Below are 18,295 nucleotides of genomic sequence, written 5' to 3'. Positions count from 1 at the left end.
GACAGTTTTCAACCTAAAACTGCTAAACTTATCACCCTTGCTCCAAGTGCACAATAACAAATATGTAATATTTTTTTTCTAAAACCAGTCAGTGTACATGCATATGTAGGTTTACATATAGCTAATAAATAAAAGGTCATAAGAAAACCCCAGACTTGACCCCCAGTATAATATGTACCATTCCAGCCAAGCTAATATTTCACTTACGAAATGTTCCATTTGCCAGAAAGAACCTGCTGAGATTATTGTTACAAGTTTTGCTCGAAGCTACAGATGACATATCTATTCTAATGTTTAGAACACGATATCAGTATTACTATTTAAATCCACACAGAACAAAGTGATGTTGTCTGTAATTTAGACAATGCTCACTGGGATGTTTAATGAAATGGTTTGAAAACCCATCTATTGTCTTTATGCTATTAATGTATATGCTTATTTATTCATTGTCCTGGTGGAGTTGCTGATAGCAGCTGTTAGAGCACTCTCTCCTTATCTTTTTATGGGCAAATTTAATACAAGAGTCTTGGAGCCGAAGAGAAGAGCATGACTGTGTATGTGTGTACATAGAACACACTGGGCATTTCTCAAATTACATTCTACACACTACTGCAACTATGGGGGATATTTATCAAAACCTGTCCAGAGGAAAAGTTGCCCATAGCAACCAATCAGATTTCTTCTTTCCTGATCTGACTGGTTGCTATGGGCAACTGCACCACTTTTCCTCTGCACAGTTTTTGATAAATCTCCCCCCATGTGTTTACATATTTTTCAACAAGTAACCCACTTCCTATTCCACATGAAACTGCTGCTGTAAATAAGTAATAGGTGAATGTCTAGTTTTGCTCCTGGGAAAAAAAAAAAACAACCACAACACAAGATTAGAGATTTAAGAAATTGTTGGCCTTTGTGTTTAATGAGTATTACTCCTATTATTCCAATGCATCTGAAATGTAAAATGAAGCAAATATGCAAAATGCCATCATCAAAAAAATTCCTACCAGTCTATAAAAGGACAGGTAAAAGTCAGAATGACTACATAGAATTTGTAGACACAACAAGGGTGTGGGGAGAAAAAAAAAACAAAAAAAACACTACTTGTCCAAGGGCCTAAAGCGGAACACAATCTACTTGTCCCTCAAGAAAATCCACTTGTCCTGGTAGATAAAATAATTTCAACCAAAATAGTATGTAAATAAGGTCTTTATTAATTTCTGCACTTTTGTATTTTCCTCCTCCTCCTATAATAGCCATAACTCTTATTTTTCAATCTACAGACCTATATGAGGCTTGTTTTTTTTGCGGGGCCAAGTATACTTTGTAATAACACCTTTCATATTTCCATAACTTATGCTCTGAAACAAAAACAAAAAATTATTTGAGGTGAAAAAAAAAAAAAAAAAAAGCTAATTATTTTTTTTTGTCATCATTCACCTTGTGGTCAAACTTACATATTATTTTGATACTTTAGGTCGGCCTGATTACACCAATAACAAATTTGTTTAGTTTCAGTCATGTTTTAATAATTTTAACTTTAAAATTATTTTTTTTTATTCATGACTGCTATAACATTGTTATTTTTCTGTATACGTATACTGGACTGTACGAGGGCAAATTTTTGGGGCCGTAATATGCCGTTTGTATCAGTACCATTTTGGTATTGATCGGACTTTTTGAACACTTTTTTTTACTTCCTTTTTCTCGGATATGATGATATAAACATAAAAAATGCAATTCTGTGACTTGGTGTATATATTTTTTTTACGTTAATGCCATTTACCGTACGGGATACAAAATGTTATTTTGTAATAGTTCGGACAATTATGCACGTGCCATTACCAAATAGGTTTATTTTCATTATGTTTACATACATATTTTTATATGGAAAAGGGGGCGATATGAACTTAATATGGAAGGGGTTAATGGGTGTTTTTAAACTTTTATTAAACTTTCTTTTTTTTTTAAATACACTTTTTTTTTTATTTTTACTTTTTTAGGAGGAATCATTTAGATTCCTCATACAGGTCAATGCAGTTCTATTGAACTCCATTGATCTGTGTTCATTTGGTTGAGCCTGCTCAAGGCAGACTCAATCAAATGCAGATCTATGGGGGCAGCCATGAATGCAGAGGTAAGCCCTCCAGCTTCCTCCACAGGGGATCACCCTAAAGGGTTAATAGCCGCACGTGGAGATTGCCAAATGCCGTGCTATCAGCCCACTCCATACACCGTGAGCACCGGTGTGAGGTGCAGACTTGCATCCCATGCAAGTCTGCGTCCGCTCCTGCACCTCACACTGGCATTATAAAAAATTAATAATAATCATAATAATTCACCTGCCCTGCACCCGGAACTACATGTCCCGGGCATCAGGCGATAGGATTTCCAGATCCCTGCACAAAAATGCAGGAAATTTCAACAAAAAGTGAGAAACAAAGCATTTCCCCAAAAGGGTATAAATAAATAAACACACTTTCTCAGGGCAGTATTTTGTTCTGTACTTTTTATTTGTGTTAAATGGAATGGGTCTAGGAAAAAAAAAAATGGGAAAAAGGCAAATCTTACCATTCTAGTTACCAATTTGACTCAGGTTGGTACTGCAGCTCAGTTCCATTGAAGTGAATGGAGTCAACTTGGAATAAATTACCTGCGTTCCATTCACTTCTGCACAACCCCCTTTAACCCCTTAACGACCAAGGACGCATATTTACGTCCTTGGCCAGCTCCCGCGGTGACCCCGTGTCATATCACGTTGGTCCCGGCATGTAACTGAAGCCGGGACCCGGGGCTAATAGCGCCCTGCATAGATCGCGGTGCCGCGTGCTATTAACCCTTTAGATGCGGCGTTCAAAGTTGAACACTGCATCTAAAACAAAAGTAAAAGCTTCCCGGCTGCTCAGTGGGGCTGATCTGAACACTGCATTTCCACTGCAATGGTCCCGATCAGCTAGGACGTGAGCGGAGGTCCTCTTACTTTCCTCCGGTGCGCCAATTCGGCGACTGATTGCTCCAAGCCCGAGATGCAGGCTTGAGCAATCGACCACCGATAACAGTGATGAATGCAAAGCTATGGATTTGCAGTGATCAGTGTAAAACATCAGTGTGTGCAGTGTTATAGCCCCCTATGGGAGCTATAACACTGCAAAAAAGTGTATAAAAAAAAAAGTTGTAAATGTAATTTAAAGGGGGTATCAAGGAAAAAAAACATATATGAACTGGCTCCAGAAAGTTAAACAGATTTGTAACTTACTTCTATTAAATAATCTTAATCCTTTCAGTACTTATGAGCTTCTGAAGTTAAGTTTGTTTTTTTCTGTCTAAGTGCTCTCTGATGACACGTGTCTCGGGAACCACCCATTTTAGAAGCAAATCCCCATAGCAAACCTCTTCTAAACTGGGCGGTTCCCGAGACACGTGTCATCAGAGAGCACTTAGACAGAAAAGAACAACCTTAACTTCAGAAGCTCATAAGTACTGAAAGGATTAAGATTTTTTAATAGAAGTAATTTACAAATCTGTTTAACTTTCTGGAGCCAGTTGATCTATAAAAAAAAGTTTTTCCTGGATAACCCCCTTTAACTCTTTCCCTAATAAAAGTCCAAATCACCCCCATTTAGCCATAGAAAAAATGTAAATAAAATCGCCACGTGTGTAAATGTCCAAAATATTTAAAAATATATCATTAATTAAACCGCACGATCAATGGCGTGTGCACCAAAAAAAAATTCCAAAATAACTTATTTTTGGTCACTTTTTATATCATGAAAAAAAAAAATAAAAAGCGATCAAAAAGTCTGATCAATACAAAAAAATGGTACCGCTAAAAACTTCAGATCACGGTGCAAAAAATGAGCCCTCATACCACCCCATACGTGGTAAAATAAAGTTATAGGGGTCAGAAGATGACAATTTTAAACGTATACATTTTCCTGCATGTAGTTAGGATTTTTTCCAGAAGTACGACAAAATCAAACCTATATAAGTAGGGTATCATTTTAATCGTATGGGCCTACAGAATAAAGATAAGGTATCATTTTTACAAAAAATGTAGAAAGGGAAGCCCCAAAAATTACAAAATGGCGTTTTTTTTCTTCAATTTTGTCGCACAATTATTTTTTTTTTTCCGTTTCGCCATAGATTATTGGAGTAAAATTACTGATGTCACTGCACAGTAGAATTGTTGGTGCCAAAAATAAGCCATCATACGGATTTTTAGGAAAATTGAAAGGGTTTTGATTTTTAAAAAGGTGAGGAGGAAAAAACTAAAGTGCAAAAACGGAAAAACCTGTGGTCCTTAAGGGGTTAAAATAACAACTGGACATTACTGATGTACTGACACAATGAATCCATAAGTTAATGTTGTGGTGTAATAATTCCAGTTAATGTAATCCTCGTATTAACATAATTGTTGTGAAGTATTCCCAGCCTCTCTCTAAGTGAATAGGACTCACATTTATGCTATCTATTGATAACAAGAAGGCACCTACAAGGTATAAAATAAAACGTGGACTATGATATTAGTTAGCAATCTAGGGATCACTTATAACGTAACTATTGAAGTATTTATAGCACTGACCTTTGTCTAGTAAACAAAGATTTCTTGTAGCAACTTACATTTGGCTTTTGTTAGGTTCTCACAGCTGAGTACTAGCATTCAATGTCAGAAGGCTCCAACTATGCATTATTTATTTATTTAAATTTTATTTATTTATATAGCGCCTACAGATTCCGCAGCGCTTACAATTATGGGGTACAAACATGCATGAGAAATGAGTACAGTATTATTCCTGCTCTTTCAGACATTCTTTTTCGGTCTGCTTATAGGTTTTATTCTACTCAGACAAAAAAATTAAAATAAAATAAAAGAGAAAGACTGGGACAGATCTTTTTTTTTTTTTATATAAAAGATGCATATGTGTGGGATAGAGAATATAAGAGATTTAATAGAGGGGGCCCTGTGAAGGAACTTAGTCTACTAACCAGGGCACATAATAGCTTCAATTGGGGACACAAGCCTGAAGAGTTTATCACTTATCCATTGGATAGGTGACATATGCAAGATCTGAGGAAATATGACCAGAGACTCCCACTGATCACCAGAATGAAAAACCCTAGTTCAGTCTAAGATAGGGTTAGGCCGTGCACATACATTACTGGCACTTTATTGAAATCTTTTAGCTGAGAGAGACCGGCGTACCCACAGCATGATGATTAATGTGGGTGCCAGCAGACCCCGACCATACACCGAATCCATGCAATGTTAGTGCATTACAAGAACCAAAGATTTATTTCATTAAGAGTGGAAACCTAATTATCTGCAGTAGTGCTGCAAAAAGATTTAAAAGAAAAAAAATATATATATAAAAAAAGGGGGGGGGGGGGTTTATCCCAAGATTAAAAAGAAAAAAAAATTACCACCCATTCCCAGGATAGGCAATACCTAGCTAATACCTGAGGGTTCAACCACAAGAACAAAGGTTTTTTGTCCTGGGGACAAATGGCCCGCCGGCCATCTTTGAATTTCGATACAGAATAAAATAGGAAAGGCCTTGCATACACATGCTTCCTCTTTATTCACCCAGAGAACTCTATTCTCATTATCAATGGGGGTCCCAGCAGTGAGACCTCAATTGATTAGCTACATAACACCTATCCTCACTGTCAGGTGACCAAGAGATTACACCTATTTAACAGGGGTCCTAGCAGTGGTGCAAAATAGGGCCAGCTTAATATTGGATGGCTCTTCTAAGAAAAAATGATTTTTTTTCAAAGCAAACAACCCATATAAGCAGTTAAAAAGCTTATGTATAAACAGTAACTTTCAGTACAGGTATGGCTAAACTTATCACTAACACCGCTTATTCCTTGGACTCTCTAGGAGGTGATCTGCTTTCAGCATCAGTTCTAAATAGTGCTCACCTATAAGTCTCATTCATCTGATTCCAACATACTGGTGCAGGCAAGAGACTGAAGAAGTCTTATAGCATACATATAAATGATAAGAAAATGCTTCCTTGTGGCCTCCTGTTTCTTTACAATGCTATACACACAGTTAGAGAAGACAGTAATGAAATATGTTTCTTTTCCTCCCTGACCCACACATTGTTAGGCTAGGTTAAAATATTTACAGAATTGCTTCACTGCGTTTGCTTCTTAAAAAAAAGATCTAATATATCACCACTCCAGCAATTGTTAGTGTTTAACAGGATCTACATAGGAGACCTAAAATGTTTGATGGTTGTTGTAAAAATACAATCAATTTCTCAAACATTTCTGCCAACAAACATTGTTACTAAACTCACTGCGAACTGTGGTATTGAGTCAATTACCGCCAAACCAACCTTGGGTTGTGATGGACTAAACACTGCAAGACTTTCGCTATCTAATAGATTGTACAGTAGTTGGCTAGAAATGGTGTAGCCCAACAGATAAACACATAAAATAAGATGTGCTAGCTAGTGCTAGTTTGATACTGCAGCATCAGATGTCTTGGGGGAAGTCTTGACAGCCTTGACCAATACCCATACACATCCAAAAGGTAAGCCAATCTTTGATCAGGAAATAAAAAAAACTTTCCCCCCCCCTTTTTGTTTAACATTTACCCATTTTTTATTACATTGATAGCCATCTCATGTATTCAGCCTAAAGCGTACCTGCCATATCACAGAAAAAAAAATACATGTTATAGATTAAAGTCATGTCTTTTTTAATGTGGCTAACTTCTGTATTTGGCTTCACTTCTACCCTGAGTCTGCTGTGCTGGGTCTCTTCAATCATAGCAGGCTGCTCTGTATTCTCTCTGTTTTCAGACAGGACAAGAGTGAGCACACAGAGGAGTGCTAATTCTGCCCTCACTTACTGGACTTTGTCACAGCCCATGCTTCAGCTTGGACAAAGATGATGCTGCAGTCAGACAATCATGTTCTGGATGGAATGGGGACCCCTAGTGTTTTTTTTTTTTTTTTTTTTTTTTTAAAGCCATGTTATCTATTAAAAAAAAAAAAAAAGGAGATAAACATTTTTTCATGATGTATATTAGAAAAGGTTAATGTTTTGCCAAGATGTACAACAAATTTTTGAAGTGTTTTTGAAGTGTTTTCTATAAATTTCTCATTTGTTCTTAATTAATCCCTGGCTTGGACTTAAAAGGGTCATCCAGCGGGAGGGGGGCGTTTAGTGAGCTATGGCCATTGTGCATCGTGTAGTATGTTAAAAAAAAAAACAAAAAAAAAACTTTACTCACCTCCAACGCTCCCGTGGCGCCTCCGGTGTCCTGCTCTGGTCCCTGATGCAATCCTCTGCCTGAGCTGCAGCGTAATGCTTGGGCCCAGGAAGCACAAGGGCCCAATGTGTCATACTGATGATCAGTCCATCACCGGCCGAGGCAAGACATTGCTGCTGTGGCTAACTTCCCGGGCCTAAGCATAACACTCAGGAAGAGGATTGAACCGGGGGACTGGAGCAGAGCACTGCAGGAGCTCTGAAGGGAATAGATTTTTTTTTAATACTACAATAAGCATAGTTCCCTAAAACCCAACTCCCAGGGCATAGCCCCTTTATTTATTTTAATTCGTTTTAAATGCACCAAAAATTGCATGTGTGATTTCAGCCTGAGGCCAGATTTACATGGCTATTTAGGAGTATATTCTAGTGTGCTATGCACATCACACTGACTTCAATGGGAAGTTGAAAATTTTGTTCCGAACGCTGAGTGCGGGTGCCGGGGCTCGTGATGTCACAGCCACGCCCCCTCAATGCAGGTCTATGGGAGGGGGCAAAGTATGGGGTCTAAAGAGTGACCATACATGAAAGAAATCTGAGACTCCATGAAAAAAAAAAATAAATACAATGTACACATACCCTAACAGCCAGTTGCAGCAAGGAGTAATTTCAGGCTAGGAAGAAGCTGCAGGGTTATTCAATGAGATTAATGACAAGGAGATCAGAAAGTTGTCTGTCTGATGATCACCACGTCCCTCACTGGCATCGACCGTTATCGATTTTTTAGGGCCGATACCGATAATCTGTGGACTTTGAAGCCGATAGGCGATTACTTATACCGATATTCCGGTATAAGTTATCTGCTATTTCAGCACCCCCGCCGCTGCCCGCTTCTCTCCCCCTGCCGGTCCTTAGTCCAACCACCGCCCCCCGCACCCCCCATTGCCTCCCCCATCCCCGGTTTTATAATTACCTGTTCCCGGGGCCGCGCTACTTCTGGCTCCAGCGGCGTCGTGAGCTGTCACTGTGCGCACTGACGGTGACGTCGCGTTGAGGACGTCACTCATCATTGCGCAGCGTAACGCAGGACACAGCAGGAGCCAGAAGTAGTGCGGACCCTGGAAACAGGTAATTATAAAACCGGGGATGGGGGAGGCAATGGGGCAGTGGCGGCGGTCTCTGGCCGGCGTGCGGTGCAGTGGGGTGTGCGGGGCGGTGCATTATCGGATTATTGGCAAGGTAATTGTCGATAACGTCCAAAATCGTGAATAACGGCCAAACCAATAATCGGTCAATCTCTATACAAAGCAAGCCCTTCTGTGTCCCTATTTTCTCATAGATTGTAAGCTCTTGTGGGCTCACTGCTCTTTGTTAAATTGATAGTTTGATACTATGTGAGGTCTGATTTCTTGTGTACATGTATCCTCTGTATTGTAATATGCTCCATACAGGATTGTCATTTCATGCTTCTCCCTATCTTACTAAGGTTCCTTTCACACTCCCGTCGGGACCCATCACTAATGGGTCTGTCAGGCTCTATTTTAATAAAATTTTTTGGCCGAAAATGGACCTCATTCACTATGATGGGGTCCCGAAGTACCCATTATTTTTTAGCGGCAAGCAGCTATTCGCGATCCTAAAATAATGGGCTTCACACTGCCGGAAACAAACAGCATTGTGAAAGTAGCCATAGTAACATTTTTACAAGTTACTGACTACAGCAGTGACATGACTAGAGGCTTACTGCCCCTTTAAAATGACAACAGTCAACAAAAGTAACTACTGTTAAAGGGGTACTCCGGCGCTAAGACATCATATCCCCTATCCAAAAGGATAGGGTATAAGATGCCTGATCGCGGGGGTCCCGCCACTGGGGACCTCCGTGATCTTTCACGCAGCACCCCGTTACACGTTCGCTCCGGGTCTGATGACTGCCGATCACGAGGCTGGAGTATTGTGACATCACGGCTCCGCCCCCGTGTGGCATCACGCTCCACCCCCTCAATGCAAGCCTATCCTTTGGATAGGGAATAAGATGTCTTAGTGCTGGAGTACCCCTTTAAGGTGCACCTGTCCTAGCAAAAACACTTTAGACACATCAAAAGTTTTATTGGTCAGGGTCTGAGTATTCACTAAAACGAGCAGAGAGAGAAGCAGACAAACGGAACCGTCTCAGTTAGGCCATGTTCACATGGCGGAAAGTGAGCGTAATGTCTGCTCGGAAATAACAAATAGATTCCATAGCCTTAAACGTACCAGCGAATGCTAGGACTGCTCGGAAATGCACCAACAGCAATGCATTCCGATGTGAAGCTTCAGAAAGATTAGACATATCGGGGGAGATTTATCAAAGGATTTAGACTGGTTTTTCTTGTCTAAATTTGTCGCACAGAAAGTCGCAGTCTAAATATGTGCGACTTTTCTGCGACTTTTGCTCTAGAGGATTTTTAGAACATGATGCATTCTGGTCTATTTTAGATGGAAATGCATTGGAAAATGCATTTGTGCTGAATTTATCAAAAGCGACTTTTCAGCAACAAGTCGCATTGGCTGAAAGTACGCCGAAATGTCAGACCATTCTGGAGCAGGTTTAAATACAGTCTAAAGCATAGATCCCGAAGTCTGTGCACAGAATTTATCAAGAGCCGTGCACCTTTTGATAAATTAGGCGCACAATAGACCACACTAACCCTCTGTAGTTTGGTCTATATTGATGCGGGACATAGACAACTTTGATAAATATCCCCCATCTACTCTCTTTCTATGGACGCTGGAATCAGGATTTCTGCAGAGCCACAGAAATTCCGCCGCATGCACAGTGCAGCAGAATCCCACTGGAACCAATAGAACTCAGTGGAAGTTCCAAGCAGAATACTCCCACGGAATACCGCTTGGAAATTCCGTCTTGTGAACATAGCCTTAGTTGTGAGGGACAATGGGGGCGATTTATCAAAACCTGTCTAAAGGAAAAGTTGCCCATAGCAACCAATCATTACTTTTATTTCTGAAAATGTCTCTAAAAAATGAAAGAAGTGATCTGATTGGTTGATATGGGCAACTCAGCAACTTTTCCTTTGGACAGTTTTTTGATAAATCTCCCCAAATTAATCTGATAAGACGCAGGATTTATTATCACACCGACTCTATATGACTGAGAAGGTCCCATAGCCTTCCATTATGAGACCGCCACATGACAGATCCGGGAGTAAACGTTCTAAACGTTTACTTCTTCCGACCTGTTCAACTGATCGGTTGGTGTCTGAGCATTCAGCCCCCCAAACGATCAAAACTTTTAATGTCTTTAGGTCTTTTATGACACAACAAAAAGTTTTTTTTTTTTCTAATGATAGTGCCCATTTAAAAGTTTCTAAGAATTAAGACAACCATGTGTCTTGGTTTGATCAGCCCAGAAGAATCAAAAACATATAGATTAGGATAAAACATCCACAATAAAAAAAAAAAAAATTTAAAGTGACACCCGGCGTATGCTCATAGCCATTTCCTGACCGCTAAATAAAACCAATACAAATGTACCGTGCAGCATTATCACTTGTGTGTCATCTGGACATCTACTAAAACCAGTGGATGGAAAAGCAGTGGTGGTGTTGTCATAGTAACTAAAGATTAGCTCTCCGCAACACTTTTGGTGCAAATTGTTACCAAATATCTAGCTATCTATATACACACGTACATAAGTTAACTTAGTGTTTCCCAACCAGTGTGCTTCCAACTGTTGCAAAACTACAACTCCCAGCATGACCAGACAGCCTTCAGCTGTTGCAAAACTACAACTCCCAGTATGCCCAGACAGCCTTCAGCTGTTGCAAAACTACAACTCCCAGTATGCCCAGACAGCCTTCAGCTGTTGCAAAACTACAACTCCCAGCATGCCCGGACAGCCTTCAGCTGTTGCAAAACTACAACTCCCAGCATGCCCGGAAAGCCTTCAGCTGTTGCAAAACTACAACTCCCAGCATGCCCGGACAGCCTTCAGCTGTTGCAAAACTACAACTCCTAGCATGCTCAGACAGCCTTCAGCTGTTGCAAAACTACAACTCCCAGCATGCTCAGACAGCCTTCAGCTGCTGCAAAACTACAACTCCCAGCATGCTCAGACAGCCTTCAGCTGCTGCAAAACTACAACTCCCAGCATGCTCAGACAGCCTTCAGCTGTTGCAAATCTACAACTCCCAGCATGCTCAGACAGCCTTCAGCTGTTGCAAAACTACAACTCCCAGTATGCCCAGACAGCCTTCAGCTGTTGCAAAACTACAACTCCCAGTAAGCACGGACATCCTTCAGCTGTTGCAAAACTACAACTCCCAGCATGCCCGGACAGCCTTCAGCTGTTGCAAAACTACAACTCCCAGCATGCTCAGACAGCCTTCAGCTGTTGCAAATCTACAACTCCCAGCATGCTCAGACAGCCTACAGCTGTTGCAAAACTACAACTCCCAGCATGCTCAGACAGCCTTCAGCTGCTGCAAAACTACAACTCCCAGCATGCTCAGACAGCCTTCAGCTGCTGCAAAACTACAACTCCCAGCATGCACGGACATCCTTCAGCTGTTGCAAAACTACAACTCCCAGCATGCCCGGACAGCCTTCAGCTGTTGCAAAACTACAACTCCCAGCATGCTCAGACAGCCTTCAGCTGTTGCAAATCTACAACTCCCAGCATGCTCAGACAGCCTACAGCTGTTGCAAAACTACAACTCCCAGCATGCTCAGACAGCCTTCAGCTGCTGCAAAACTACAACTCCCAGCATGCTCAGACAGCCTTCAGCTGCTGCAAAACTACAACTCCCAGCATGCCCGGACAGCCTTCGGCTGTCCGGGCATACTGGGGGTTGTAGTTTTGCAGCAGCTGGAGGCACACTAGTTGGGAGACCCTGTATCTTCCCCCATCCCGAGCTGTGACACCACAAGCAGGGCAGGATGTGACACTCCTCCATTCCTGTGTGTTGGTAAATAACACCACATGGATACCTCAATATAACAACCTTCTGAAGACTCGTCTGTCACAACAGGCCCTGTGCTGACAGGAAGGCAATGTAAACAGCACGCAGGAAAAGTCTGACAGCTATACCTGCCACAGGGCTCGGTGAATAGGCCACAGCGCCCCAATGGGCCACAGCCTGGTCTACGTCAGTGCATACTTGTGCGCCTTTGCACTTATGTTGTGTGGCAATAAGACCCCAGTGTTAGCCACCAATAGCGGAGGAAGCGATACAGGGGGCTGCACAGTAACCCCCCCCCCCCCCCAAACTCTAGTACATGACAGGAAAGCCAGATGACACCCCAGCCCTGCTCGTCCACCGCCAGCCCCGTCCAGACAGGAAGCTTGGCACAACTGACGCACAAGGTTGGCATGAGAGCAGCGTTTCTCCGCAGAGGCCACGGTCTGTAGTAAGAACTCTTTTTTTTTTTTCCCCTCTTGCGCATGTTTTGCTGGCACCACCTGGCAAGCCTCTGATGGGGCACATCCACCCAGACAAGCACCCCAGCTCCTGCCACACTTACACAGCCCGGCGAGACGTCACGCAGCCGCGTCCCGAGCGCTAATGGTCAGGCAGCCGTAGCCACTTTCCAGGCAGTTCTGCATTTGAGGTCTATGCAGTTATACACAAGAACAACCGGACCAGCTCACACATAAGTGACACCTGAATCCACCTATACGTAGCGGCGAGCAGCTAGCAACACAGCGCTGATTGGCTGAGCTTCGCCACCGCCTCTTTTCTGCGAGAGCCAATAAGAAGGCAGAGACGGTAGCGGGGCGGGACAGGGGCGCTGCTTGGATATTACCTCTATATCAATAAGAGGGAACAACCGGTAGACTCGTATCCCTGTGTACGCCGTGTCGGGGCACACGGGATGGAGAACGTGCAAGTCCTTGCGGTGTACCGCTATTTCCCCGTTACTGCAGGCAAAGAGTGACTTGTACCAGCCTTCTAAAGGCTGCCCTGTAGCAGCGACTACTGCTGGGTCAGGGCTCTGAGGAGGGACATGTTATGTACGACACTGCTGTCCAGGTATTACACTAAAGTATACTTTACAGTGGCTGGTGCAAAAGGCGCCAAAATTGGCACACACTCAGGCAGCGTCACTGTTTGTTGCTATGTAGCACATGTCTAATAAGACGCTAAAAAAAAAAAACAGAATGGGAGACTGTAAGAGCTGTCATAAGAGCTGCCATCTGCTGGCTGGACTTGAAATTACAGGCACTGTATAGAGGAAGAGAGGCACAAAACCTGTATAGAGGAAGAGTGGTACAGTTGCCCATAGCAACCAATTGCATTGCTTTTTTTCCAGTTTTTTTGACAAGCTGTTCGGAACCGTGTTGTGAAATTGCGGTGTCCCGAACGAGAGGACAGTGGGAGGCTCCTTACCTTGCTTCCCGACGTCCGATCGTCACTCTGCTGTTCCATGCCTGACATCCAGGCTGAAGCAGTAGAAGACTAATAACGCTGATCTATGCTATACTATGGCATAGCATTGTTCAGTGTATGCAATCAAAGGATCGCATGTAATAGTCCCCTATAGGGACTAAAAAAAAAAGTGATTTAAATGGGCACTGTCACATACAAAAACCTTAGATTTTTTTGTAGGTTTTGCAATTGCTTTCATTAGAAAATTTTCAGTATTTCATTTGAAAAAGCCAGTCAAACAACTGACCCCTCTGCCTGCTTGGACACATAGTAGTCCTGCTGTGTCCATGCATCATCACCTATGTCATGGACACACTTCCTTGATTGACAGCTGTGAGCGCAGGGCTCACAGCTGGAGGAAAAATCCTCCCACTGTCAGCTTGTGTCCCGCTACTGTCAGTGAAGAAAAGCTGGGAGTTGTAGTTTTACTAATGCTAGGGGAGATGTGAGCAGACAGCATACTGAGGGAGGGGGCGGAGACCTGCACAGTGAGGCCACGCCCCCTCCCTTTGAGAGGAATTCAGAATAGTGAGCTAAATTAAAAGTGTAATAAAAAATAAAAATAAAGGTGCTGGACACAAAAATTAGATGTACATGTTCAGGATTAGGTACTGATTGATATATTAAAAAACATTTTTTATTTTTTTTGGGATCTGACGGATACACTTTAACCCCTTCAGTAATAAAAGTTTGAATCAGCCTCCTTTTCCCATTTAAAAAAAATGTAAATAAAAAGAAACATGTGGTGTTGCCACGTGCGTAAATGTCCGAAGTATATATTTTTATGGCAATGGCATACACATAAAAAAACATTTTCCAAAATCAAAAATTGCGTATTTTTGGTCACTTCGTATACCCTAAAAAAATTTATAAAAAAGCAATCGCAAAGTCCCATAAAAAAAAATGGTACCGATTAAAAATTTCAGATCACGGTGCAAAAAATTAGCCCTCATACATCCCTGTATATGGAAAAATAAAAAAGTAAGCCCTCATATGGGTCTGTAGGTGCAAAATTGAAAGTGTTATGATTTTTAGAAGGTGATGAGGAAAAAACAAAAATGGAAAAACCCTGCGTCCTTAACCCCTTAAGGACCAAGGTTTTTTCCGTTTTTGCACTTTCATTTTTCCCTCCTTACCTTAAAAAAATCATAACTCTTTCAATTTTGCACCTAAAAATCCATATGATGGATTAGTTTTTGCGCCACCAATTCTACTTTGTAATGACATCAGTCATTTTACCCAAAAATCTACGGCGAAACGGAAAGAAAATCATTGTGAGACAAAATTGGGAAAAAAAAAAAAACATTTTGTAACTTTTGGGGGTTTCTGTTTCTACGCAGTACATTTTTCGGTAAAAATGACACATTCTCTTTATTCTGTAGGTCCATACGATTAAAATGATACCCTACTTTTATAGGTTTGATTTTGTCGTACTTCTGAAAAAAATCATAACTACATGCAGGAAAATTTATACGTTTAACATTGTCATCTTCTGACCCCTATAACTTTTTTATTTTTCCGCATATGGGGCAGTATGAGGGCTCATTTTTTGCGGCGTTTTTAGCGGCATCATTTTTATATTGATCAGACTTGTTGATCGCTTTTTATTCATTTTTTCATTATATAAAAAGTTACTCAAAAATACGCTAATTTGGACTTTGGAATTTTTTCGCGCGTGCGCCATTGAATGTGCAGTTTAATTAATGATATATTTTTATAATTCGGACATTTCCGCACGCGGCGATACCACTTATGTTTATTTTATTTACACAGTTTTTTTTTTTTAAATGGGAAAAGGGGGGTGATTCAAACTTTTATTAGGAAAGGTGTTAAATCAGGGGTCTCAAACTCAAATTATCCGGGGGCCACTGGAGGTAGCAGCTGGGTGAGGCTGGGCCGCATGCGCCCATTACATATAATGCCCTCATCATACACCCCTCATCATCCACCAGCAACACCCTCCACTGACACCCCGTGTGTTAATAGCATGAGCTGACGGATGATGGGGTGTTACTTCTGGGGGTTCCCCACATTGGGTGGGCAGCAGGTTCCCCACATTGGGTGGGCAGCAGGTTCCCCACATTGGGTGGGCAGCAGGTTCCCCACATTGGGTGGGCAGCAGGTTCCCCACATTGGGTAGAGGCAGGCTCCCCACATTGGGTAGAGGCAGGCTCCCCACATTGGGTGGGCAGCAGGTTCCCCACATTGGGTGGGCGGCAGGTTCCCCACATTGGGTGGGCGGCAGGTTCCCCACATTGGGTGGGCGGCAGGCTCCCCACATTGGGTGGGCGGCAGGCTCCCCACATTAGGTAGTGGCAGGCTCCCCACATTAGGTGGCATTTTCGATTACCCCCCTCCCCCCCCCCCCGACTCACACACACAGACAGACAGACAGACACCCACACATGCGCACACACATAGACAGACAGACACACACACACATGCACACACATAGACAGACAGACAGACACACATGCACACAGACACACAGACAGACACACATGCACACACACGTAGACAGACAAACACACACACACACACATAGACAGACAGACACACACATGCACACACACATAGACAGACACAGGCACACACACATGCGCACATAGACAGGCACACACACATACACACAGACGGGCACACACACATAGACAGACACCCACACATGCACACACACATAGACAGACACCCACACATGCACACACACAGACACACATGCACACACATAGACAGACAGACACACACACATGCACACACACATAGACACAAGCAGACAGACACCCACACATGCACACACACATAGACAGACAAACACACACAGACAGACACACACATGCACACACACATAAACAGACAGACACATGCACACAGACAGACAGGCACACAGACAGACACACACATAGACAGACACCCACACATGCACACACACAGACAGACGCACACACATGCACACATAGACAGACAGACACATACACATGCACACACAAGACACAGACATGCACATAGACACAAGCAGACAGACACCCACACATGCACTCACACATAGACACACACACACATACATGCACACACACAGACACAAGCAGACAGACACCCACACATGCACACACAGACCCCTGCCTTAAAACATTATTTGCAAAATAAGAAAAAAAAACATAAGAATAAGCTTAGCAAACATAGAAAACTCAGTTTACTGTAGTTTTTCATAAAACAAAGCAAGCATACATTGGGTGATCACCAAAGACATATATATACAGTGTATCATTCACAGTCCTATGGTCCCCATGTATACATCATAATATTAGTATTGAGATAGGCAGTCTTAAGTTCCTACAGTAGCCTAGAATCATTGGCTATGAGAGACCGCCAGAGGATCCATGGGACTTGATAAATTTAGCGCAAAGCGCAACGCACAGCTCTGCCATCTAAGGGTGCAATCACACCACAATTTCTTCAAATGGCTGCCGGATCCAGCGGCGAAATTTCAATTTCATTTTTGCACCGCATAAGTTGTATTGTTGGACTTAAATCAGCAGCATAGCACGGTTTTGCCCGTCACAGGTCCAGAGGGGATATGAAAGCGGCGGGTTTTGAAATCCCTCTGCTGGATCTGATAGCCTTATGAAGAAATCATAGTGTGAATGTAGCCTTAGGCTGCATTCACACCTCGTTTTTTACATACGGGTGCCGGATCTGGCTGGGGGAGGGGAAAACTGGGCGCTCCTGTACCCCAGCCGGATCAGCCCGTGACTCCATTTACTTTAATGAGCCGACCGGAGTCAAACGGCTCAGTTTTGACCCGTATGCGGTTTCCTGACCGGACCTAAAACCGTAGTATACTACGGTTTTAGGTCCGGTCCAAAACCGGATACGGGTCAAAACTGAGCTGACCGGAGTCACCGTTTGACTCCGGTCTGCTCAATGAAGTAAATGGAGTTTTGCTGCCTCTGGCACTGGGTGCCTTGAATGTGTACAAGGCATCATGAAATCTGAGGATTATCAATGGATTTTGGGTCGCACTGTACAGCCCAGTGTCAGAAAGCTGGGTTTGCGTCGAGATCTTGGGTCTTCCAGCAGGACACTGACCCCAAACATACATCAAAGAGCACCCAGAAATGGATGGCACCCCAGGTTTCGTTTTTGCATTTTCATTTTTCCTCCTTGCCTTTCCATACACAGACCCATATGTCACATTCCATGAATGTCATGAAACTAGTACTTAACAAAATGAAAAGGAATACGAAAGAGTTACCACTAACCTGTGTAGAACTAAGGAGTCGTCTAACTACAGCAGCGGACAAGTTTTTTGAAAAACTTTAAAAGACAGAAATAAAATAACGCAAAATAGACAAGTTCATAACAGATCTTTACGTGGCGCAATATTGGAAAAAATACAAATAAAAAAAAAGGGTATAGAAAGAAGAACAAAAGTAAGGACTACTGGACCACTGACTCGAGCCAGGGACAGCGGTTTCCCTGTAGAGACAAAAGATCACAGACAAGAAAGCAGATGGACACCAAAAGTAGTGCAGCAGAAAAATATGCCATGGATACAACTCACCCTTTAGAAGGAGGACCCGGAGAGGCGGACGAAGATCTAGTAGAAACTAGGGCAAGTGTGAAGAGAAAGAAAAAAGTTATTT

The 18,295-nt window shown here is 42.5% G+C and overlaps 2 protein-coding genes across 5 annotated transcripts in view; one reads left to right on the top strand and one right to left on the bottom strand.

The window, feature by feature from the left end:
- Positions 1-13,144, bottom strand: part of YPEL2 (yippee like 2) — a 91,018-nt gene extending 77,874 nt beyond the window's left edge. The window contains exon 1 of one of the 3 annotated variants that reach the window (XM_056556653.1): positions 13,030-13,144. The gene's annotated coding sequence lies outside the window, so the exon portion shown is untranslated. Of the gene's footprint in view, positions 1-12,313; positions 12,427-12,747; positions 12,910-13,029 lie in introns of those variants that run through there. The other 2 variants (XM_056556652.1, XM_056556654.1) reach the window with 2 other exon arrangements.
- Positions 13,138-18,295, top strand: part of LOC130355867 (bone morphogenetic protein 8B-like) — a 189,023-nt gene continuing 183,865 nt past the window's right edge. The window contains exon 1 of one of the 2 annotated variants that reach the window (XM_056556649.1): positions 13,138-13,256. The gene's annotated coding sequence lies outside the window, so the exon portion shown is untranslated. The remainder of the gene's footprint in view (positions 13,257-18,295) is intronic. The other variant, XM_056556650.1, reaches the window with a different exon arrangement.

The sequence above is a fragment of the Hyla sarda genome, chromosome 2, assembly GCF_029499605.1.
Source record: "Hyla sarda isolate aHylSar1 chromosome 2, aHylSar1.hap1, whole genome shotgun sequence".
In the NCBI taxonomy this organism is placed as follows: domain Eukaryota; kingdom Metazoa; phylum Chordata; class Amphibia; order Anura; family Hylidae; genus Hyla; species Hyla sarda.
Note: the sequence above shows the minus strand (reverse complement) of the source record. Positions and strands in the feature narration are given on the sequence as shown.